Source organism: Euwallacea similis, chromosome 12 (assembly GCF_039881205.1).
Source record: "Euwallacea similis isolate ESF13 chromosome 12, ESF131.1, whole genome shotgun sequence".
NCBI classification, from domain to species: Eukaryota; Metazoa; Arthropoda; class Insecta; order Coleoptera; family Curculionidae; genus Euwallacea; species Euwallacea similis.
In genome coordinates this window covers 212552-240126 of record NC_089620.1, presented here as the reverse complement: position 1 = coordinate 240126, position 27575 = coordinate 212552, and the positions used below count along the sequence as shown (strand labels likewise).

Here is a 27575-nt window from a genome sequence, read left to right as displayed (position 1 = left end):
TTTGCACAGAGCTAAGGTTTGCACTAATTATCACAGCTTGGTATCACTAATACTAGGGGTGATGTTGTGGTACTTTACCTCGAGAGAGTTCAGGGTAGAAAAAGGGCTTTTTAGTAGGGGCACAAATAAAGTAGTAGGCACCACTCGAGAGATCGTCCACTCCAAAAACCTGCACCGGCAGTGACACTGTCAGGAAAGTCTCACTTGACGAGTAACAGCGGAGGACGAACAAAGAGGATTGTTAACCTTTAAAAGGGAAAACAACCCCCTCAAAAAGTTCTCTTTCTGCCCTGAACATTCTCGAGGTGAAGTATCACAATATCACCCTTAGTATTAGCGATACCAAGCTGTGATAATTAGTGCAAACCTTAACTTTGTGAAAAATAAAGTGATTTAGTAGGAAAAGCACGTATTTAATCTACTGAATCAGTTTCTCTATTGGGTTGAATACTTATCCTTCTTGCGTGTCCATCGGGAACTATAACGCCGTACGAACCCGTTCACTCCAGGTGCAGGCTACACTATTCCCGACATATCAATCGATAAACGCACGCACATATAACCTCGACAGTATCAACAACTACTGTTACAACAGTAGCTGCAGCAGCGATAGAGTCAATCGCAGTCAATCGCCTTGTTGAGGAGTTGTGTGAATGTTACAGGGCAATCTAGCGGTATTTTCATTTACTTTAGTTGATGAGCAATAAATACGATTTTGAGTGAAACATTAAGCTGCTGCACAGACTTTGAGCCAAATCCGACGTATTGATTCCGAGTTTCAGTAAGTTATTACTATTTTTTATGAAATCCAACAAATACTTGTAAATATTATGTTAAAAAACCATTTAACATTCAGCTACCTCTCTGTGACAAAAATCTGAAAGTGTTTTTATAGAATATGTGATTAAATCTAGTAGTACCTCGTAATGCATTGTTAAGAAAATTTTTGGGCCTAAAGGGAAAATAATATATTTATATACAGGGTGTTTCATAAATATACCGACAAACTTTCAGGGGTTGTAGAGCTCATAAAAACAAATATTTAGAACAAATAAAGTTAGATCCGAAATAGCTTCGTTTCCAAGATACAGGGTGTTTAATTCCTTTTTTTTTAAATATTTTTTTAATATTTCAAAAACAGTTTGAGATGCGAACATGAAATTCGGGACATACTATGGCGGGATAAACGTGCATGTTCTGGAGTATGCAAATCATTTCCACCTACACTAGTGACGTCCATGCGGCCATTCAAAGGGATGTTTTTAATTAAAAAAATGGCACGACACTGATTTTTTTTAATATGAATATTTTTTTCTTAATATTCCATCAATTCTTAACAAAAAAAGCCTCTTAGTATTTTGTTGCCCAAGTGGACGTTTTCGAGAAAAATAATTTCTCATTCATGTGCCTAGCAAAAAACCGGTGAAGGTTTCCAAGTGTGATTTTTTTTAAGGAGAAATTAATGTAATTTTCTTTTAATAGAGGTAGTAGACATGAAAACAAACATTTGTGAATCATGCCTTCCGGTGTACTACCTCTATTAAAAGAAAATTAAAATCTTAAAAAATCACACTTGGAAACCTTCACCGGTTTTTTGCTAGGCACATGAATGAGAAATTATTTTTTTCTCGAAAACGTCCACTTGGGCAACAAAATACTAAGAGGCTTTTTTGTTAAGAATTGATGGATTACTAAGAAAAAAATATTCATATTAAAAAAAGTCAGTGTCGTGCCATTTTTTTAATTAAAAACACCCCTTTGAATGGCCGCACGGACGCCACTAGTGTAGGTGGAAATGGTCTGCATATTCCAGAACATGCACGTTTATCCCACCATAGCATGTCCCGAATTTCATGTTCGCATCTCAAACTGTTTTTGAAATATTAAAAAAAAAAAAAGGAATTAAACATCCTGTATCTTGGAAATGAAGCTATTTCGGATCTAACTTTATTTGTTCTAAATATTTGTTTTTATGAGCTCTATAACCCCTGAAAGTTTGCCGGTATATTTATGAAACACCTTGTATATATATACAGGGTGGTTCAATTGCTATGGGCCACTATTGCTATCTTCTAAACCATGAACATTACAAGTTCGGTTAAATTAGACAAAAGTTGTCAAATTTGATGACAAGTTAAGATCTCGAGACACTGTTGCCAAAATTTGTTCGATTTTGGAAATATTGGAAAAAAATAGAATTTTGCCAAAAAGGTTTTTTGTAAATAAACCGAAAACTAAGGGTTTTAGAAAAAAGTTTTTCTCATAACATTTTATTGTTTTTTAAGCTTCTACATACCAATGATAAATTTAAAAAAATAGCACTTTTAGTTTCTGAGATATCGACACTAACTTCAATTTTTTAAATGCGGACCTGGATTTTTCTTTTATTATTTTAAATGCATATTTTATCCTAATTTCACTGATGTATTACATGTTTACATTTGCCGACGTTTCGTTAGAAAAATTCATCACCAGAGTTAATTCTCTAAAAAATACGAGTCCAACCCTGGATTTGAGTGGTAATTACATGTAGGCACACTTGCTACAAATAATTACAAATGTTAAAAATGTTCCCCATTACTTTGAAGACATTTTCGAGCGTTGTTTATAACTCTTTTTTGTAAATTATTTAACATAATAGGCATCAGTTTTTCACAGGCGGCTCGAATTTTAAAAATAAAGTCGTCCAAATCTACGGGGGGTGTTTGATAGATCTGATCTTTAATAAAACCCCACAGCGAAAAATCCATGGGCGTAATATCTGGTGATCGAGGTGGCCAACTTATAAGACCATTGTTTCCAATCCAAGCGTTGAGTTTCCAGGTATTTAGATATCTAGTGCAGCGACGATGCTGATGTGCTGGAGCACCATCTTGTTGAAAATATTTAAAATTATTTTTAAAATTCGAGCCGCCTGTGAAAAACTGACGCCTATTATGTTAAATAATTTACAAAAAAGAGTTATAAAAAACGCTCGAAAATGTCTTCAGAGTAATGGGGAACATTTTTAACATTTGTAATTATTTGTAGCAAGTGTGCCTACATGTAATTACTACTCAAATCCAGGGTTGGACTCGTATTTTTTAGAGAATTAACTCTGGTGATGAATTTTTCTAACGAAACGTCGGCAAATGTAAACATGTAATACATCAGTGAAATTAGGATAAAATATGCATTTAAAATAATAAAAGAAAAATCCAGGTCCGCATTTAAAAAATTGAAGTTAGTGTCGATATCTCAGAAACTAAAAGTGCTATTTTTTTAAATTTATCATTGGTATGTAGAAGCTTAAAAAACAATAAAATGTTATGAGAAAAACTTTTTTCTAAAACCCTTAGTTTTCGGTTTATTTACAAAAAACGTTTTTGGCAAAATTCTATTTTTTTCCAATATTTCCGAAACCGAACAAGTTTTGGCAACAGTGTCTCGAGATCTTAACTTGTCATCAAATTTGAAAACTTTTGTCTAATTTAACCAAACTTGTAATGTCCATGGTTTAGAAGATAGCAATAGTGGCCCATAGCAATTGGACCACCTTGTATATTAGGGCTTAAAAAAGCAAAATAATTTTTATTTTGCTTTCTTAAATTACAGAAAACTTGGCTAACTTGTTTTTCTCAAGCTGAAAGCAGCAATCATAACTTAAAGTTATTAATAATCCTAATGATAAGCCAACCTATGAACTTAAATAGAAACAACTTGACTTATCTTCATTTTTTGTTTGGTGTCAGCCTTCAAGTGATTTATACTCAAGCAAATACATGCAACTTTATTGCCTGCTGTTCAAAATGTATATTGTCTTCATAATGACCATTTCAGTATCATTTCCAAGTTATTAATGTTCACAATATCTATAACTTTATAGACCTTTGCTTTATGTCTTTTGTCACAAAGGCTATGTGTTAAGTGGATGAATTTGAGTTAAACAAAAATTTCTTACACATTAGTTTTGTATATTGGTGCTTCAGCTTTCTTTATCTATTATTAGTTTGACATCAGAGCTTAAGCTCATTTTATTTATTATTAGCATGATAATACAATAGTACCTTTGAAATTTTCTTGTCAATGAATCCTGTAAAATAAATACAAAATGTTTCATCAAGGGCCCCACCTTTTTTTTTATCAGCTAAATGAAAAGAACCTGCAATTTGCTAGTTTTCTTCAGAGGAAAAAATGATGATTTTTTTTAGATATGTCTCAGAGTTGAGGTTTCCAATTACTGCCCGCTTAAGCAGAAGTGCAAGATTCTGTAGTAAACAGATGTGTGTGATGCCTCACAGCACCCCTTATTGTCTTTGCTGACAATAGCGTGTTTAAGGTCAAAAGACTGGTTTATCTCGCAGATAAAAACTGTTGGGTTTCGTATTCGCAACTCACACAGTGCAGAGAATGATTTAAGCACTATGGGACTTGTAAAAATAAATCACAGCCAGAATATTATCCATTAGTGTTTGAAGGTGTGACGAATGGAAATATTGTTAAGACAGGTATTAAATGAAGAATGTTAATTTAAGGGACATGATAAATATTATTACATTCTATACAGTACTGTTCCGGGCCAATCGAACACGAGAAAAACCAGTCGAATTGACTACTACCCAAATCATGTCCATATCTGTTCTTCCCTCACACCCGCGCAAGGACAAGTGCCCAGTTAGTATCGTAAATAAATCAGTTCGATATTGATACGTATGGAGTGTAGACGGCGGCGGTAGCACTTCTAATAAAATACGCCAATCCCTAAAATGAACTTGGAATTACATCTTTCATTCTTTCTTTGAAACGAAAGGATTTTCTCTGATTCATCGAATTCAACAGGGCTCTGACGTACACTTGGTGAAACATATCCCAATATCTCAAAATTATGAACAATTAAATGTAATGTCGACAACGAGGGAATTGGTCTATTTTCTTCCCGAAATATTTCCGAAAAAGATTGCTTAATTTGGCGATAAGTCTGACTTTGGTAATACCATTTAATGATTTGGACTTTTTCAGAAACACTATAAGCAGTCGGCATTTTTAAAATAAATTTTTCGTTTCTATTCAGAGAAAAATACCTTACCGTTTCTCTATCTTCAATAATTCGAAGTAAAGTAACTGTTGGCGACCCGGCTCCATTGGGCTCGGAGCATTATAGTGGGAAGAAATTTGGCGTCAGTCGATTCGACTGGTTTTTCTCGTGTTCGATTGATCCAGATCAGTTCTGTATAATATACAGTGTATCCCAGATAAGGGTGGACAGCATGGAGATCTCGGTAACAGTAGTAGATACAAAATGGTTTAAAGTTGGGAAAAGTTGCACAATTTAAAGTAAATTAATAATCTGTTTTTATATTGGCTAAATTCCGAATGGTTACAAAGATATTCAGAAAAAAACGAATTTGGCGGTTTTGGTTTTTTGCAAATAATTCTTATACAGTTATAATTAGAGAAATAAAACTTTTACATTATTAAGACACTTTTTTGAGAATTTCTTACCAGTGTTATCAGTTTTCTTGTTAAATTCTTACTTTTGGAGATAAATTGTTAAATTTTTGATTTTCATAGAGACGCTATATAGAATATTTACACTTTGAATCGTCATAAAATTTCCTTTTAAACTATGTATTACAATTGATATTTTTCTCAGAAACTATGAGTTATAGCCATTAAAATTTTAGCCATTTTAATTTAAGATTTTACAACATTGAAACATTTTTGACATTTCCATAGCATTTATTTATTTAATTTGTACCATCACCATAAGACAAAATCGTAGCCAACTTATCAAAAGATGTTTCAATGACTATAACTCCTACAGTTTCTGAGAAAAATACTAATTGTAAACATAAATGAAAAGGAAATTTTATGACGATTTTAAAAATATAAATATTCGATATCGCGCAATATGAAAATCAGAAGTTTAAAAATTTATCTCCCAAAGTAAGGATTTTACCAAAAAAACAGGTACACTGTTAAGAAGTTTTCAAAAAAGTGTCTTAATAATATAAAACTTTTATTCTTCTAACTGTAACCGTATAAGAGTTATTTGCAAGAAACTAAAACCGCCAAATTCGTTTTTTCCCGAATATCTTCGTAACCATTGGAAATTTAGCAGGTATAAAAACAGATTATTAATTTGCTTTAATTGCGCAACTTTTTCCTAATTTGAATCATTTTGTATCTACTGCCGTTACCGAAATGCCCATGCTGTTCATCTTTATCTGGGACAGACTATACATTTCAAATTCAACCCTCATCATTGGGATCTCGGAAACTAGAGGAGATACCAAGAAGTTTAAATGGGGGCAAAGTTGCGTAATCTAGCGCTTGATCGAATACCATTTTCAAAATTTTAATTTTCCGAAGACTTCCGGAGATATCCAAGAAAAACTAAAAATTGGAGAATCTATTTTTATTTTTTTTAGTGTTATTTGAAAAGGAAGATTAAATCCGTAAGCACATTTTCATTGCCACTTTTTCTCAGCTACATGATGACATATTCAGATATGCCATCCGACATTTCGTCTTTTGGCTACCATTATCAACTTTAATTTTTCTTATGGGCGCCATATTGAATTTTTCGACAGAAAAATAGTGCGTTTCATTCTGATTTCATTGATATAAAACTTCTTATAATTTACTTTTTTAAAAGTCGAAATATTTAAATAAAAAGAAATATTACATAGTTGGCCTTGACTCCATCGAAAGATTTTCTTTTGTTCGCGTTATATGACAGAACTCCTCAAACGAGATTAGAACTTGCGCAGATTTCCAATGAAAATAAGCTTCAGAAATGAAGATAAACGAGATATGTTAAGACTTTATTACAAATTTCATAGGAACGGTACGAAAACAGCTCAAATGTATTTTGAGTTATATCCGGAAAGGCAACAGCCGCATAAAATATTATTTAAAACGTTGGATGAACATTTCGAAAGCACCAAACTGACCAAAAACCTAAAATGAAGTATGGAAGCAGATATTCAAAGGTACAAAACTCAGCTAAATGTTGATCCAAAGTTTTAAATAATGTTTTATATGGCTGTTATCTTTCCGGATATAACTCAAAATACATTTGAGCTGTTTTCGTACTGTCCCTATTAAAATTGTAATAAAGTCTTAACATATCTCGTTTATCTTCATTTCTGAAGCTCATTTTCATTGGAAATCTGCGCACGCTCTAATCTCGTTTGAGGAGTTCTGTCATATAACGCGAACAAAAGAAAATCTTTCGATGAAGTCAAGGCCAACTATGTAGTATTTCTTTTTATTTAAATATTTCGGCTTTTAAAAAAGTAAATTATAAGAAGTTTTATATCAATGAAATCAGAATGAAACGCACTATTTTTCTGTCGAAAAATTCAATATGGCGCCTATAAGAAAAAATAAAGTTGATAATGGTAGCCGAAAGACGAAACGTCGGATGGCAAATCTGAATATGTCATAGTGTACCTGAGAAAAAGTAGCAATGAAAATGTGCTTACGGATTTAATCTTCCTTGTCAAATAACACTAAAAAAAAAATAAAAATGGATTCTCCAATTTTTAGTTTTTCTCGGATATCTTCGGAAGTACTCTTAAAATTAAAATTTTGAAAATGCTATTCGATTAAGCGCTAGACTACGCAACTTTGCCCCTATTTAAACTTCTTCGTATCTTCTCTAGTTTCCGAGATTCCAATGGTGAGGGTCGAATTTGAAATACCCTGTATATACATACAGTGAGGTTTTTTTTATCTCTGAACATATCACGTTATTACTTTATGTTCAATTTTAAAAAACACATCTCAACGCATTGGAATGCAGGCAACCAACATTACACAGCGAATGTTTAAAATGTCAAAGTCAGTCTTAATAAAAATTCGAACTTTCAAACATTATGTATTCTAAACAAGAAAAAATAGAACTACTCAATTTATACCAAAGCGGCAACAGTTTTAGAAATGTACGAGATTTATTTGCAGCAAAATATCCAGAAAAATCTGTACCTGCCATAGGAACTATTCACTACATTGTAAAATCGTTTAACTCAGAAGATTGTGTATATCATTCACACAAAAAGACTTAAAATCTCACATGTCCTTATTGAAGAAATGAGACTGAATATTTTATGTTTTGTGAAAGAAAATCATATCACATCTTTGAAGCAAGTAGCTGAATATTTTGCAATTTCAAAATTTCTGTACGTAAAACCCTAAAAGAGTTCAAATACAAAGCTTACAAATATTTTAATCATCAATTATCGTACGAAGAAGATAAAATTAGAAAGACACATTTTTGCCAACGTGTGCAAAATTTACTCATTGAAAATGGGGATATTTTAGTAAAAATTTGTTTTACTGATGAAGCATCTTTTTCCCTAAATGGTTGTGTGAATTCTCAAAATTATAGGTAAGAACTTATTTTGATCCTGTTGTATTTCGCTACATCTACATTTTTGATTATTCGTTAGGTACTGGTCAAATAGAAATGTCCATTTAGAAAATTTAACCTACACACAATATAATGCGAGAGTCAACGTTTGGATCGGCATAATTGGTGATTTCCTTATTGGACCATTTTTTATTCAAGGAAATTTCAATGCAACTAAATTTTTGGATCTTCTTCGAAATCAAATTTTGCCAGAGATTGCTAATTTAAATATTGAAAATTCGTGGTTTCAAATGGATAGTGCTCCTCCCTATTTTACAAATGCTATTAGAGATTTACTAAATCAGGAGTTTTCAAATATTAGGTCGTGTAGTATGAAATGAGTAGATTCTCGAAATGCCACATTCAACTGCGAATAACTTCACTCTAAATCTATATTTGGACTTGACTTTTTTATGTGGAAAAGGCACATTCTTCCTCTTTCGATCAGAGTTTAAAGTGTTAAAAATTATTGAAAACTTTTATTTTTATAAAAATTTTTGTGCAGCCATGCAAAATAGTGAAATTCGTGTGTTAATGAAATATGAGTTCCACCGTGGAACCACAACAGCTCAGACGGCTCGCAATATTAATGATGTGTTTGGTACTGAAGTCACTTCACAGCAAACAGTATCTCGTTGGTTCATGAAATTTCGTTCTGGCAATTTTGCCTAACAAATGAACCACGTGGACGACCTGAAACTCAAGTGGATAACGATTATCTGAAAGCCGTGGTGGAAGCGAATCCACGTCAAAGTGCAAGCGAATTATCGTTAATATTCAGTGTAACCAAAAAAACAATATTGACTCATTTGGCTGAAATTGGTAAGGTGAAAAAGCTGGACAAGTGGGTACCGCATGAATTGAGCGACATACAGAAAGAACGACGTCTCGAAGCTTGTGTTTCTTTGTTGTGCCGGTATAATAACGATCCATTTTTGAATCGGATTGTTACTTGTGATTGTGATGAGAAATGGATCCTATATGACAATACCAGACGTTCATCGCAGTGGTTGGATCAAGATGAACCACCAAAACATTGTGCGAAAAAAAATCTTCATCAAAAGAAGCTTATGGTGTCCGTTTGGTGGTCCAACGCAGGTCTCATCCATCACAGCTTCATGAAACCTGGTGAATCGATTACGGCTGATGTCTACTGCCGACAACTGACCGAAATGATGAGGCAACTGACGCCAGCCAAGCAGCCAAGATTAGTCAATCGAAGCGCACCGCTATTGTTGCACGACAACGCTCGGCCACACACCGCACAAGTCACCTTGGCCAAGCTACAGGAGTTGGAATTGGAAACTCTTCGTCATCCACCGTATTCACCCGACTTAGCACCCACTGATTACCACTTCTTTCAAAATTTGGATAACTTCTTGGTAGGGAAAACATTCAACTCCGACGAGGCTGTCAAAGCTGCCTTCCAAGAGTTTATCGACTCCCGGCCTGCAGGCTTTTACAGCAGGGGAATCAATGAACTTCCCGTTAAATGGCAGAAGTATATTGATAATGGTGGTGCATATTTCGATTGACAATAAAAACATTTCATATGAAAAAAAAAATGACTAAAGTTTCAATTCAATTCTACTCATTTCATACTACACGACCTATAGGTGGATAGGCGGATTTGGACCAATTTTATGGGCACTCCGATCTTCTGACCTTTCCCCCAATGATTTTTTTCTTTGGGGCTACCTTAAATGTAAGATTTATAATAATGTTCCAATTCAAAATGTAGAAGAATTAAAACAGCGATTACGTAACGTTTGTAACGAAATAAATTCCAATTTTCTAAGAAATTCTATGCAAGAATTTGAAAACCGCCTTGCCCATTGTTTGGAACAAGAAGGAGTGCACTTCAAACATTTATTATAAATTTTTAATTTGTTTCATCTTAAACATTATTGTTTCAATTCAAATTTAGATTTTGATCACATAAATATTATTTTGTACCTATTGGCAGCTTAATGCTGTTAAACGAAAGAAAAAGAATAACTTTTTAATAATAAATTATTTACTTTGACGTTAAATTTTTAAAAAATTGAAGTTTTAAATATTTACTGTGTATTGTTGGTTGCTTGCGTTTCAATGCATTGAGATGTGTTTTTTTAAATTGAACATAAGATATTAACATGGTATGTTCAGAGATAAAAAACCTCATGGTGTATGTAATATGCAGGGTGTCCACCATAAGGACATCACCCTTGTAAAATCTTTATTTATCAACGGATTTTAATAATTTTTTTTTGGTCGAAAGGTCTTCAAAATGCGCATTCAGAATGGAGTTACTTGCATTCTTCGGTTGTAAGCTTCGCCAACTATGTTCAATTGTAGGGTCTCAAATTTCAAAAAATGGCATTAGAGTTTAAAAAAAAAAATAATTGTAACGACGGATTCTTTTTTAGAATCGCCTAAAACTTATCTATACTGAACTTAGCTGTTCTAGAATTATAAGGTGTGCAATAAAATATTTTCGAGTTATATTATTTTTTTACAACAATGTGACAAATGAATGTAAAAATATGCATATGAATTTTATGCAAATATTGAATCCTTAACAAAAAATTCTCTTTAACCTAAATATTGTCCATTTCAATTAATCCACCAAATTCGCTAATACACCAATTCAATTATTCAATCAATTCCTCACAACGGCTATATTATGCGGCTATTTTAATGGAGTAAGTTCTCGATTATATGTGAAAGTAAAAAAGCATGCGTTGCTATAGTTAACAGCTGTAAATAATAATTAAGCAGTTTGTGTTATTAGTTAGGCAAAGTAATAAGTTTGAAAAATGTCATATTCTTTACAAGAAAAAATAGAAATACAATAGACACTCGATAACGTGAACAAAATAAAACAACGCACGTTCATGTTAGCGATTTATTTATGTAATCGGGGGTTAATCTAAATAGAGTGAAAAACAGATTATTGAGTGACAAAAAAGTCTGAAATTTTAGTTTGCTTCTTAGGATTTGTAATTTTTTGCACAAGGGCTGTTTCTCTTAGTCTTTTTAAAACTATGAGGTCTGTGAAGTCCACACCACTATATTCTGCCCACTGGATTACAGTATTTAATGCAGTTATAGCGCTGTCCAGTGACACTTTACTTGAAATTTCTTGAAAATTCTCGACTACATGAACTTCACATTCTTCTTGGTCGTTTTCACATTCTTTGTCAGCATCGTTCCATTCCAATACATCAGTTTCCTTGAATGTGGCCTACAAATATACATAAATTACATATGTAATAACAGATTTAAATTGTAAAGATAAATCCCTTACTTGTGGTGCTAGTGTATTTAGAAGATCACAGGATTTGGAGATTAAGCCTGTCTTATCATCGTCCCATCGACGTTTTAAAACAGAAAGAGGTAATTCATCATCGTCATCCTCGGACATTTCAGTGTTCTCTAAAATATTTCTCCAACATTTTGCAATAATTTGTGAATCGAGTCGATTCCATGCAGCCGTTAAGATGACAACAGCTTCCTTAATAATCAAGTTTTTCAATGTATCAGTTATGTTTGAATTATTTGCTATAACATCGGCAAGAAGGCTATTCCTGTAATATAATTTTGTAAGCCTAATAACATTTTGATCCATAGGTTGGATAAGCGGCGTAACGTTAGGTGGAAGAAACATTGTTACTATCTGTCCATCTTCGCTCTTTAATTCTTCTTCGTTTGAATGAGATGGCGCGTTATCTAGCAGAAATAAGGTTTTTATCGGGAGCCCTTTATTTAACAAAAAACGTGTAACCTGTTAAGGAATGCGTAAATTTATGCTACGATTTCAAGAAAAATACACAACAAAATTTACCTGAAGTACAAAGGAATGATGGAACCATTTTTTAAAAATCCACACACGGCAGTCATCCACGCTGTTTTGGAGTGTTCATAATCAAGAGGACAAGTAAAGTTTTTAAATGACCTTAGATTGGCAGCCTTACCGATAACTAATGGTTTTACTTTATATCTTCCAGTAGCATTTATGCAAACTGTTGTTATTCGTTGTTTTTCAGTCTTTCGTCCCGGCGCTGTTTTTTCTGCAGATGAAACAAATGTTTTGTCCGGTAGAAGTTTCCAGTATAAGCCCGTTTCGTCAGCATTATAAAGTTGATCTAATGTAATTCCAAGTTTCTGCATTTTATTTTTTAACTGCTTTTTGAAAGGGTCAATAAGTTCCGGTTGGGAAGAAAGTTTTTCCCCAGAAATTTTTAAAAACCGAATTCCAAATCTTTTTTTAAACCTCTGTAGCCATCCCTCACTAGCCGTAAATTCCTTATCAGTTTCCTTTATTTTAGAATGTATGGATTTGGCTTTTTGCTTTATCATTTCTCCGCTTACGACAAAATTTTTATTTCGTTGATTTAGAAACTATTTGTATAGCTTTTTTTCCATTTGTGGTAATCCAGACTCTCTAAGTGTTTTTTTTTTACTTGATCCAACATATGTATCTGTTATTACTCTTAAAATGGTTTCTTTTCTTTGCTTATTTTGCAGATCGTAGATTTAACTATATTGTATTTTCTGGATAAATTTGAAACACTTGCACCTTTACTTAGTTCCTGAATTACAAGAGATTTTTCATGGAGAGTTAAACACTTTGGTTTTTTCAGCGACATTACATATAACAACACGTATTCACTAAACCTTTCGACAACCGTTCAAAAGCAACAGGCAAATGTTGTAATGCAAAAAATGAAACTACAAAGTAAAACTGGGGAAATGCCGGGCACGACCCGGGGTCGGGCAGCCCCGCATTGAGCACGACTGCCAGGGAGTCCCCAGAAGTAGTTCCCCCGGTAACGGAAATCATTTGTTCACGTTATCCGGAGGTTTACGTTATCCGATGTTCACAGTATCGAGTGTTTACTGTAATACGATTAGTGGGTGATGGAACGCGTAGTTTTCGTGAAACGGCGAATATATTTAATCAACGTGATCCAGGACGTAATATAAATCATATTAGTTGCCACTATTAACAAATATTTTAACCAATGGACAATATTTAGGTTGAAGACAATATTTTTTGTTAAGGATTCAATATTTGCATAAAATTCATATGCATTTATTTACATTGATTTGCCACATTGTTGTAAAAAATTATTATAATCAAACTGGAAATTTTTTTTTTGCACATCCTATAATTCTAGAACAGCTAAATTCGGTACAGATATGTTTTAGGCGATCCTAAAAAAGAATCCGTTGTTTTTTTTTCTAAAAAAATCTAATGCCATTTTTTGAAATTTGAGACTCGACAATTGAATATAGTTGCCGAAGCTTGCAACTGAAGAACGCAAGTAACTCCATTCTGAATGCGCAATTTGAAGACTTTTCGATCAAAAAAAAAATTATTAAAATCCATTGATAAATAAAGATTTTACAAGGGTGGTAAGTCTTTATGGTGGACACCCTGTATATTATCTTGGGGGACAAAAAATAAGTGTACAAATTGCTACGTATGATTTGAAAAATACAATTCCTTACATTCCGTTTTTTTATTTTCTTTATTATTGTATATATCCGAAAGTATTTGTGATTTTTTTGTTATGTGTTTCCGGTCGTGTTTAATTATTTATTCTATGATGTTAAATAATCGTGTGACTATTATAACATTGTATCAACTAGACAAACGCAATTGTGAGATCGCGCGGAAGCTTGACATATTGCACGTTCGCTTATTTGTCGTAGAATCAAACAGTTTAAGGAGGTTGGTCATGAAGGTGATCGTCTAGGAAGAGAAAGAAAATGCACCGTTAACATTTCCAGAAACTGTCAGGCATGTAATTCAAAGATTTCTATGAGAAAAATAGCTCGCAAAACGAGTATTAATAGTGAGTCGGTGCGTCTCATAGTAAAAGAAGAACTTAGGTTCAAGTCTTACAAACTTAGAAAAGGCCAGTTACTAACAGATGAAAATAAGCTTGTACGGCTTCAAAAATATCGCTTGCTTTTACACCGGGCCGTAGGTCTGGTATGGGAAAAAATTGTTTTCTCAGATGAGAAGCTCTTTACTATTGAACAAGTGCACAACCGACAAAGCGATAGGGATTGGTCTACAGAAGCTCCTAGCCCTTCATCCATCATTCAACATCTACAAAATCTTGTATCAGTTACAGTACGGGGTGGAATATGTGTCAGTGGCAAGACCTCTGATTTTTGTCAAAAAAGAAGTCACGATCAGCAAAGATGTGTATTGCAAAGACATCTTGGAAACTGTAGTACTTTCTTGGCGATGAAGAATGGACGTTGCAACAGGTCTTAGCGCTAGCTCACAGGGCAAAAACTACTCAAAATTGGTGTACGGCACATTTTCTGAATTTCATTGCATCTCAAGAATGCCCATCATACTCACCGAACCTTAATCCCTTGGATTATAGCATTTGATCGATTTTAGAAGCAGGGTCTGTGCTACACGTCATAGGAGTTTGGAGTCTCTAAAGTAAACATTGTGTCGAGAATGGGATCGACTAACAGTAGAAGAGCTACGGCCCATAATAGAATTTTGTGAAGCGATTGAGATTGTGTATTGGTGCAAAAGGTGGCCACTTTGAAACTAATTGATAATAGCATTACTTAATCATTATTTTATTGCTTTCTATCTTTGTTTTTCATTTTCATACATTATAATTTTTTTTCCTTAAAAAAATTTTTTTACATTTATTTTTTGCCATCCTGTATAATATATTGTCAAGTTCTTGATCTCAGAATCTCGATTGTTTGTTTTCGTTTAAAAAATTGAAAAAATGCTTTTAAAATCAGTAAGTTTTTCAATAATTGACAAAATTTACAAAGATTGACAATTTTTATAAAACAATGAAACGTTCAAAATTTGATAAAATTTTCAAAAATCGAACAAGTTTAAAAAATTGACAAAATGTAAAAAATTAACTCAATATTTAAGAATTGATAAAATTTTCATAAATTTACATAATTTCAAGAGCTTTTGGTATGTTAATTGCAATTCCAAGACTAAGGGAGGAAGAACAAGCATTGCCCCAATCTTATGAGCAATCCATGAAGAAGCTATTAGCACCTTACTTATTACTGTAAGTGAATTGAACGTTATTGTATACAGGGTGTCCATTTAACAGCCCCTTAGATCCTTATCGGTTTATTGTGATTTCATAAAAAATCAATTATGAGAATGTACAGTAGTGGAAAAAAGTATGGAATACTTCAATAAATATTATTTTTTCTTTGTATTTTATTGAAGGTTGTTAAAATTGTCAAATTTATTTTGCAATACTTGTTACTTAATTGTACTAGTGCATAGTAAGTCAGACCTGAGGTATTTAATTATTAATTTCAAAATACAATTAAATGGTTGGAAAAAAGTATGGAATATTTTTATTTTTTATTTTAATACAAATTAATAACTTAATATTTTGTTGCGTAACCATTTGCATCTATCACTGCTTGACATCTTCTGGGTATAGAGTTGATTAATGATTCCAATGTCTCCCGAGGAATTTGAATCCATTCATCTTGGATGGTTTGCCATAATTCTTCTTTGTTTCCAATCTTCCGTTGCCTAATCCTATGATCTAATATCTCCCACAGATGCTCTATAGGATTGAGATCCGGAGATTGTGAAGGCCACTGGATTATACTGATGTTGTTTGTTGCAAACCACTCAACAACTAACTTCGAGATATGTTTTGGATCGTTGTCCTGTTAGAATCTCCAAATTAATGGCATTGATTCTTCAGCGAATGGTAGCATCTGATTTTTCAAAATGTCCAAATACAGGAAACGATCCATTTTTCCATCTATTCGGTAGATGGGTCCAACACCAGAATCAGAAAAACATCCCCAAATCATTATATTGCAACCTCCATGTTTTACAGTGGGAATTTGATATTTAAGACAGTATCTTTTCCCTACTGGTCTCCTTACATATTGTCTACCATCCAATCCAAACAGCATAAATTTACTTTCATCACTCCAGAGGACAGTATTCTATTTTTCAATAGTCCATGATAGGTGTTTTCTAATAAGTTTTAGTCGATTCATCCTTTTTTTCTTTGAGAGTAAAAGTGTTTTTACCGCAATATGTCCCATTAATTCTTCATTAATAAGCCTATTTCTAACAGGTCTACTGGTAATCTGAATGTCAAATTGCTCCATAATTTCTTCTGTTATTTGGCAAGATGTTTTACGGGGATCTCGTAAAGATATCCTTTTGATAGTTTTATCAATTCGAGATGTTGTCTTTGAAGGACGTCCTGTTTTCCTGCGGGTATCTACATCTCCAGATGTTCTAAATTTTTGTATAATTTTGGATATTCCACCTTGGGAGATGCTTAAACTTCGCGATACTTCACGTTGTGTTTTGCCACTTTCCACCATTTCAACAAACTTTTTTCTCAAGTCTGACGAAAAATATTTTGATTTAGGTGTGTTAGTTTTTAGAACTGTGCAAATCAATTAAACTATAAATGCAAAATAAATCCTTATCTTGCAACTTATATTTCTTATAATATAGGTAGTATTATATTAGGTGTACAACTTTGCTTCCGCCGTTTTTTTTCCGAATTTCGCGATTTTATTGTAAAAAACTAATTATACCTTTAGGATCCAAAGTATTGTCCATCGCTGGCCACTACTTTCTCCCATCTTTCGGGCAGCATACGAATCCCGTGTTGAAAAAATTGGACATCTTTTGAAGCGATCCACGATTCTATCCAATTTCTTACTTCTTCATAAGACCGGAAGTGTTGGTCAGCTAGCCCATGTGCCATGGATCGAAACAAGTGATAATCAGAAGGAGCTAGGTCAGGAGAATATGGCGGGTGGGGTAGGACTTCCCATTTCAATGTTTCCAAGTATTTCTTGACCACTTGCGCAACATGGGGTCGAGCATTATCGTGCTGCAAAATCACTTTATCATGTCTCTCGTTGTATTGCAGCCGTTTCTTTTTCAATGCTCGGCTCAAACGCATTAATTGGGTTCGATAAAGAGCACCTGTGATTGTTTCAGTTGGTTGTAACAGCTCATAATATATTACGCCGAGTTGATCCCACCAAATACAGAGCATGATTTTGGAACCATGAATAGACGGTTTGGCCGTCGACGTGGAAGCATGGCCGGGATATCCCCAAGTCTTTTTGCGTTTGGGATTATCGTAATGAACCCATTTCTCGTCCCCAGTCACAATACGATGCAGAAATCCCTTTCGTCTTTGCCTTGCAAGCAACTGACGCCTGTCAATATCTCTTGGTTTCAACTCGTACGGCACCCAATATCCTTGCTTCTGAATCATTCCCATGTCTTTGAGGCGTTTTGAGATTGTTTGTTGAGTCACTCCCAATGATTGTGCCAATTCTTGTTGACTTTGACACGAGTCTTCGTCAAGTAATGCTTCCAAGTTCGCATCTTGGAAAACCTTCTTTCTTCCACCGCTATGTTGGTCTTCGACGTGAAAATCACCGTTCTTGAAGCGCTGAAACCACTCACGACATGTCCTTTCACTAATAGTGGCTTCCCCATAAGTATCTGAGAGCATTCGATGAGCCTCAGCAGCAGATTTCTTCATATTGAAGCAGAAAAGTAAAACCTCCCGCAAATGACGAGAATTTGGCTCGTACACTGACATTTTCAATTGCTAAATTCATTTCTGGATACGCTTGATTAGTAAACCCAACTATGACTGAAACTCAGCCATGGTATCCTAGGTTACAAATCGGAATATAGACTGTACTTTCTTAATTTTTGTGTCGATATTATTTTTACAAATTCTACGGACATGGTAAAAGATACGAAAATACTGCAAGAGACCAAAAAGCTAAAGAATTGAAGAAATAATTTAAATTTAGCATCAGAATTCATACAGGGTGTTCCAAAAAAAACGATACAAAGCATAAAATAGTATATGATCCAAAAAATATAACACCATATATATGGATAACGACGATTTTGACATTTTGTTGTAGAAGGTCTGAAAGAAAGGAGATGTGTGAAATTTAAAAAAAATTACTCAAAACACACACGAGAAAAACACAAAATATCGGAAAAAATATTAAATTTTGCCATCCTGTATATCGAAAATGGTACGTTTTTAACTAATGTAAAGTACTATCGCCCCCTAAAATATGTCTATCATAATATGTTACACCCTGTATACATAGGATGGTAGACAGATCTTAAGCAGGGGTTTTCCTTTTAACACGATATAGAACTCAAAAACTAGGTAATATCTTTAGGCAACATATTTTCGAAATTTCAAAAACAACCGAAATATGCGCATCGGAGAAAGAGCGAAAAAGTACGGAACTTTTTAAATTACCTTTTTTCTATGAGGTGGGTAAGTCCCAATGGACCAATAAGATGGCCTGCGAAATCACGAGACTTAAATCCATGTGATTTTTATTTGTAGGGTTATATGAAAAGTTTGCTATTTACAACTAATATTAACACAGTGGCAGAGTTGCTTGAACAGATAGAAGACGCTGCACAAATAATCGGAGGAAAAACATATCTTTAACATCATGTATAGAATCGTGGATAAAGTGAGCGACAATTCGTGTAAATTAAATCAATAGGGACAATTTCGCACACCTTTCTTACCCAGTCTCAGATTGAATAATAACCAAAGGTTTTGTTATTTATTAAAATATTAATACGCGTATATTTTAGTTGTTTTTGAGGTTTATAAAAAATGTTAACATAAAGATTTTTCTTCATTTTTTGAGGTTTATATCGTGTTAAAAGGGAAACTTCTACTTAAGATTCACTCTGTACATTTATTTTAAAAATCTGCCTATATCTGCTTACCCTTTCCTAATGCAAAAACTGAGCGTTTTCTTTGTATCAGATTATTGTTGTCAGATTATTTGAGGCTTTTAGCGCAAAAAATATTTTTTCCCGCAGCAACTATTGACCACAACTTGGCGACTAACAATTATTTTAACTAAAGACACAAACCAGCCTTAAAACGCACCTTTACTCTATTTACAGATCAAAAGTTAAAGGAAAAAGAAAAACAAACCAAACCTCAAGACAAGTTCCAATCAATGACACCGCTTTGCAACACGACGGAGAATGTGTTTGTTTACACGAGGTGTTTTGGATAAAATCTCCATTTCCAGCAGCAGAGACGTGTATGAACGGATGTTCATTAAAATATGTGTATAACTAAATGCATAGGATAACAACATATACCATTTATAAGCCGGAGGTAATAAAGAATATTCTTGGATTATTATTGGTAAGTTTTAGTGATGTAAATAGATCTCGGTATGGGATTCGATGTATGATATGCAGGTTGTGGTTAAGAATATGCGAGCGAATAAAAAATTATTCCAGAAAATAGTAATATTACCTATACAGGGTGACCCAACTTTAAACGGCATAATTGAAAATTTGGATTCTTCTGATAAAATTAAGCATATTTTGTTCTATGAACTTTTTTTCGGTTCTTCTTCCTTTTCAAGATATTGACAATCAAAGATTTTTAACTCTTTACATCTTTTCAAACCCTTATACTAAAATTTCTCAAGAAACAAACCTAGTAGGGAAGTCCTGATTACACGTTCTGGAAGACACTTAAATTCCTTCTCTCAGCATGTTAAACATAGCCATTAGCATTACTGCTATCCATTTTTAGACGCATTTAAACATAATAATTTTTTCAATTATTCACTTTTATTTCAAAACGCTGCAGATAAGCGTCGAAAAAACTTTAGAGTTTGTCCTTTTTTGGAAATCCTGTTTATCATGAGTATCTTCGATTGGTTGCCAGAAAATCATTTGAAACAATTTGTTATTAAATTCTTTATTAATTTAAATTATTAAATTAATCCCCGGGAAACACTTTAAAATGGCCTTCATTTTGTGCTAGGCAACTTCAACAACTTCGAAGCACAGAATGTGTTGCATTTGCCATCGCACCTTGTCTTATTAGTTGAGAAGAAGCCTAGATTGATGCAATTAGTTCTTCTCTTGATTCAGGAGGACCTCTGTAAACCATCTCCTTTAAAGTTCCCCACAAAAAAAAAGTCAAATGGTGTGAGATCTAGCGACCTAGGAGGTCAAGGTACTGGTCCATTTCTTTCAATGCAGTGCGAAGGATAGTTGCTATTCAACCAGTTTTGAACAAGTCGGCTGTGATCAATAGGACACCCATCCAATAAACGTTTCCTAGGGATTAATTTAATAAAGAATTTAATAACAAATTGTTTCAAATGATTTTCTGGCAACCAATCGAAGATACTCATGATAAACAGGATTTCCAAAAAAGGACAAACTCTAAAGTTTTTCCGACGCTTATCTACAACATTTTGAAATAAAAGTGAATAATTGAAAACATTATTATGTTTAAATGCGTCTAAAAATGGATAGCAGTAATGCTAATGGCTGTGTTTAACATGATGAGAGAAGGAATTTAAGTGTCTTCCAGAACGTGTAATCAGAACTTCCCTACTAGGTTTGATTCTTGAGAAATTTTAGTATAAGGGTTTGAAAACATGTAAAGAGTTAAAAATCTTTGAATGTCAATATCTTTAAAAGGGAGAAAAACCAAAAAAAAGTTTATAGAACAAAATATGCATAATTTTATCAGAAGAATCTAAATTTTCAATTATGCCGTTTAAAATTGGGTCTGTACACCCTGTATACATATACAGGGTGTCCCGAAAAACAATGTCAAAAATGGCATCACGAGATTATTTGGGTCAAAAGTTATTTGAAAAAAGTTTCTCGTTTGGATGCTATTGGCGGTCAAAGTTCTTGAAAAAAAACATACTTTTTGCTATATCTCGAGAATGCTTCAATGGATTTTAATGAATTCCATTGTGCATTTATTCATTAGTACAGGGATTATTTTCATGTAACATTCATGTTTTTTCACAATGTAGAAATGGTAAATTCTTAGCCATCTTCCTACAAAAATTATCAGAACTTTTCATTGGGTAGCTGCATCGTATCACTTTTTTTTCTGATGATACATTAGCCCTTTTTCCAACTTTTCTATCTCTTGAAAATTTCTCGTACGGTTAACATTTTACGTCGAAAAAAAAGATTTTCTTTTCTCATACAGAACACCAACTTGCCATTCCTTCGATAATTATCGACGTTTGTCGATGTGAACGCCGACGTCACTTATCGAAAATATCATAAAAATTTATCAAAATTTTTTGAAGTTTCTTTTGGGTCACTTTGAACATCTGCTATGATTTTTTTAATTATTGAATTTTTTTTATGAATTCAGTCTTATTAATTTTTATGACATTTTCCATAAGTGACGTCAGCGTTCACATCGACAAATGTTGATAATTATCGAAGAAATGGCAAGTTGGTGTTCTGCATGAGAAAAGAAAATCATTTTTTTCGACGTAAAATGTTAACCGTCGAGAAATTTCCAAGAGATAGAAAAGTTGGAAAAAGGGCTAATGTATCATCAGAAAAAAAAATGATACGATGCAGCTACCCAATGAAAAGTTCTGATAATTTTTGTAGGAAGATGCTAAGAATTTATCACTTTCACATTGTGAAAAGACATGAATGTTACATGAAAATAATCCCTGTACTAATGAGTAAATGCACAATGGGATTCATTAAAATCTATTGAAGCATTCTCGAGATATAGCAAAAAGTATGTTTTTTTTTCAAGAACTTTGACAACCAATAGTATCTAAACGAGAAACTTTCTTCAAATAACTTTTGACCTAAATCCTAATGTTTTGACCCAAATAATCTCGTGATACCATTTTTGACATTGATTTTCGGGACAACCTGTATACAGGGTGTTTAGTTGATGTGGGACTTAATTTTAAGGGGTGATAATAGAGCTTATTTGTAACAGTTCTGACTCATAATGTCTTATCCTAAAGTCTGTGGTTTTCGAGTTATTCGCAATTTAGTGATATTGTAGTGAGACCCAACATGTCCATAAAAATATGGTGTGTTAAAGATTTTCTTTTATTTGTTTTGCGACAAAACTATTTTTGGCTATTTTTCAAGATTCTAGCGCGTCACCTAAAACAATAGTTTTCATAATACTTCTTTAAATAAAAATTCTGATGTAATTCAAAGTTTTGGAACAGCAAAATTGGTCAAACCACTTTCAAATTCATACATGAATTTTGCAAAATATTCTCCCCAAAACCCAAAAGTAAATTAATAGAAAAACTTCTCCATTTTGTTCTTTATAATCTGTGATCCAAATTTTTTATACAAAACCATTTTTTTAGTATGTTTTATTAAAAAACAATCTGAAACCCACGGTTTGTTTCATGCATTTTTTGCTGCTTTGCCTACGTCATAATTTGGACTGTGTGAATTGCGCTTTTGAAGCTGAAAGGGAAAAAACATTTAAAACTTGTTCCTGGATTGCTGCTTCGTATCGCATGTTGCCGATTTGATTTCCAGCAGGTTTTGTGGAACCAGTTTCGCAGTCGCGAGAATGTTTGGCGAAAAACCTTTACAGTCGGTAATCTCAGATTTGGATACCGCCTGGAATATTCTCTTTTAGCTTCGGTAGCATTGCCGTTGCAAAACCCATAGATAAAAACAATATTTCCGTATTCAGCATTAGTAAATGACATATTTTGGAATTTGAGCGAAAAAGATACGTTGCAAAATGAAAATTATAATTTATTTTGACAAACGTCATAAAAGCGCAATTCACGCAATACAAATCATGATGTCGACAAAGCAGCTAAATCTACGTAAAAAAATCCATGTTTTCCAGATTGTTTTTTCATAAAACGTATTCAAAAAACAGTTTTTTGTAAAAATGTTGTATCTCAAATTATAAAGGACTAAATAAAGAAATTTTTAAGTTAGTTTACTTTTCAGTTATGGGGGAGAATTCTCATAGATTTTTTATCAAAGTCGGACGTGGTTTAGTACTTTTAGCGGTTTTAAAACTTTAAGCTGCTGTAGAACTTTTATTTCTGCAAGCATTTTCAACACCGTTGGTTCTAATTCTGTGTTAGGGTCCTGACAAACAAATACAAATAATTGTATTTCAAAGGTTGGACCAAAATTTTCAAAAAATCCACGTTTGTACGACTATGTCGGGTTTCACCATAATATCACTAAATTGCGAATATTTCGAAAACCACAGACTCGGATAAGGCATTAAGAGTCAGAAACGTTACAAATAGGTTCTTCTATCACCCCTTAAAATTAAGTCCCACATTAAGCAAACACCCTGTATACAGGGTGTTTCACAACTTATATATATATTACACTTCTTATATTGTATATTGTTGTATTGTTTAATATCATTTGGTAATATCTTTGGCCTATACAATTATTAAAAATAGAATATTCTATACTTTTTTTCCAAGCCAATATAAAGATTTGTTAAAAAAAATTGTTTATATCGATAAAGGAGTAAATGTGCTTATCAATATTTTCAATACATTGGATACAAACAAAATTTATATTATTCTGTTAAAATATATGGCCTAAAAAGAAATTATTAAAATTGGCCTAAATATTCCATACTTTTTTCCACTACTATACAGGGTGGTCACTTTTACGACGCATTCTATGCGGGGATTTTCGAAACGGTTAAAGATACAAGGTTGGTTAAATGGAGAAAAAGTTTCGTATTTTTATGCTCTGAAAAATGCTGAAAGCAAAATTGAAATATCTTATGTAATTACTAAGATATCAAAGAAATACCAAAAAAGTCGATTTTCTTTTTTTGTCTATAACTTATTTATTTTTCATACAATCATTTTGAAACTTGGGTGTTCTATATTTTCCGTCAGTGTCTTCAATATGGAAAGGTCAAAAATATCCTAGGCCTACTAGTTTACGTGAAAATAATACTAACTTTCGATTTTCTTATGGACGCCATATTGGATTTTCGCATTTTTGAAAAACACGAAAGATTTCCGTTTCGGCGAGGTGCAACACAAGGGTCTTCTGAACTATTTTACAATAAAAATTAAAATATTTAAATATTTAATGAAAAATTCAAGTAGCACTGAATTTGTCAAGGTCATACTTGGTTACCAAGTTACTGACTGTCTTTGACACATAAGTCAAGTAGCCAATATTATTGGTTGCTATGTCAACATAATTTTATTTAAAAAGAAATTTAGTAAAAAAGTGAGTTTTGTTCTTCTGTGAATTAAGTAAATTTTAATTTTTATCAAAATGGGATGATATTTCTCCAAAGATGAGAAAATAGACATGTATAATGTGTACATAAGACATTCAAAAAACGCTTATCTTATCTTAGAAACCCAATTACAAATTTCTTTCGGACCATTGACCCAGTTGTTATCAGAAGAGCTACTTCAAATATGTAGTATGAGCGAACGGCATTATGTATTACTCATAGTGGCGGTCATTTTGAACATTTTATATAATTTTCTCTCCTCGTATTAATTTCTTTGTTAATTAATGTTAGTTAATGTTAAAGTTTGTGTTATTGATTTTCGAAAATACATTTGATAATTTTTTTTATTACTTATTTAAAAGTTGTATTATTGGCTACTTGACTTATGTGTCAAAGACAGTCAGTAACTTGGTAACCAACTATGACCTTGACAAATTCAGTGCTACTTGAATTTTTCATTAAATATTTTAATATTTTAATTTTTATTGTAAAATAGTTCAGAAGACCCTTGTGTTGCACCTCGCCGAAACGGAAATCTTTCGTGTTTTTCAAAAATGCGAAAATCCAATATGGCGTCCATAAGAAAATCGAAAGTTAGTATTATTTTCACGTAAACTAGTAGGCCTAGGATATTTTTGACCTTTCCATATTGAAGACACTGACGGAAAATATAGAACACCCAAGTTTCAAAATGATTGTATGAAAAATAAATAAGTTATAGACAAAAAAAGAAAATCGACTTTTTTGGTATTTCTTTGATATCTTAGTAATTACATAAGATATTTCAATTTTGCTTTCAGCTTTTTGCAGAGCATAAAAATACGAAACTTTTTCTCCATTTAACCAACCTTGTATCTTTAACCGTTTCGAAAATCCCCGCATAGAATGCGTCGTAAAAGTGACCACCCTGTATATGAGGCTAATTGTTGAGGTTCCTTCGATAAACGAAAACCACGAAAACAACAATTTGGTTTACGAAAGTGGACTGTATTAAATTTCACTTATATAAATAATGGTAAAGTATTGGTCTAAGTATGAAGTGGGAGTTTGCTTAGTTGGGAAGATTACGAGTTACGTTTACGATCACATGTCTAGAGCGAGCACTGGTCAAAGAGAGCAAAATTACTGCGATCATCCCTTAAGTACTAAACCCGAGGAACTCCACCCAGGGGCGCACCAATACCAGACGCCATTGCGGGCAATGGTCCCGCCTAAGGTCATAAAATCGCCGCCATCTGGCAAATACCTATACAAGTCGCTTTCATTGAAGTATTGCGATCCGCCGAATTGCGGATCGCGGCAAAGGTCCAATTTAGAAAGCTTCCTTTGACTAGTAGCGTATTTCCCAGCCATAAAGAGCCCTTCGATATGGCCTGATGGGTACGATGGTCTGGCGCCCAGATGGAATCCTTCAAATACGTATCGATGCCCATGGGCGTAACTTAAGGGATAAAAATACAAAACAAATTAACTAAGCAAACTACGCCAAGAAACAATAACCTAAAGTCCTTAACACTAATGAAGGTAAATTTTAAAATTAAAGACAATCCTACAGGGTGTTTCAAAAAAGCGGGGCGTCGTAAAATGTAACTTTTTTAAATGAAACCACCTGCATTTTTTTGATAGAATCTTCTCTTGATTCTATGTTAGTTCCTGGTTTTTATTTATCCAGGGATGCAATGACTTGAAGTTATGACATTTTAAAAGGAATTTTAGATATTGGCAGTGTCATAAAAAAATTAATATCACAGTTAGCTTAAGTTAGATTTTGATAATTTTAGGATAGATTCTTATATAAGATTCCCTTAGCAGGTACAAATACTCATATAGTCAAAAATACTCACAGAATATTTACAATAACAACGTTAATTTTCACCTTTTCACCCTTAATTTTCTTCATTTTGATATAAAATAACGTCTTATTTATCTTAAATATTAGTGGAATTATTAATTATTTCAGGAAAACCTGCATTCATGGTTAAGTGTCTGAGTAATTAACATACGATTTTATCGGTTTTTTTTTTTTTTAATTTTTAAAATTATGTTGATATTTTAGATTTTGTCAAGTTTTCAAAGCTTTATCAATTTTTTCAGGATATCAATTTTGTCAATCAGCCTATTTTGTCAAAATGTAAATTTTGTGAATTTTTCAGATTTCATAAATTTTTGAAAGTTTTGACAAATTTTGAAAATTTCAAAATGTTCAAAAATTCGATTATTAAAAATTTAGTTGATTAGTAAAATTTCGTAAATTTTTTTGATTTAAAAAATCTTTATATTTTGAAGACTTACTCACTTTTGAAAGTCTTGTTAAATATTTAACATTTCTTTATTTTATGAAAATTGTCAATTTTTGTCAATTTTATCAATAAATGAAAAATTTACCGATTTAAAAAATATTCGTCAATTTTTTAAAATGAGCTTGAACAATTGAGATTATGAGGTCACGGACTTGAGATAATATGTTCAAGCGTCAAATCCTTTCAACTAATTGACCCTCTAGTGGGCGCGTGAATTTTACTGGAGCAGCTAGTCGCGCAGACTACAGTGATAGTCTATTTGTTTTTATTTTTTTATAAAACGTTTTGAATTTTGGTCAAAAAAAGATTTAAATATGGCATATCAGAAGCTCATGACATGAACTGCGGGTCAACAGAGCTATTAAAATCACCGCCACCTCTATGAGGAATAGGCATCTTATCTAACTCAGAAAACAATTCTTGTTACCCCGCTATAATTAATATTCTTTTTTATACTAGATTTTTTAACCACTTTTAAATTATCAATAATATCTTCTTTAAAGTTTTCAAAATGTTTATCTGAAAAAACTTCTTTGGCAAATTGCAATATTTCTAATGTCTCACCCTTTTTTGCAGCTAAGCTGGCCTTATCATCATAGTGTCTCCAATCAACAATTAATTTTGCTAGTACATCTGTTATCGGGTCTATACTCTTAGAAAAACCAACAGCAACCTTTTTGTGCTCACTAAAACGATCACACTTCCAAAGTTCCATAAAAATGAATCTAGCTTGCATTGTCAATTTTATTTATTAGCATATAAGAAATTTAACATAATCTTAGGTTTTTA

The 27575-nt window shown here is 32.9% G+C and overlaps 1 long non-coding RNA gene across 1 annotated transcript; it reads left to right on the top strand.

Annotated features, from left to right (window-relative positions):
* Positions 1-645: 645 nt before the first annotated feature.
* LOC136412610 (uncharacterized) lies at positions 646-27575 on the top strand. Its single transcript, XR_010752408.1, has 3 exons — positions 646-781; positions 19365-19614; positions 27363-27575. It is a non-coding gene; the product is annotated as an uncharacterized lncRNA (long non-coding RNA).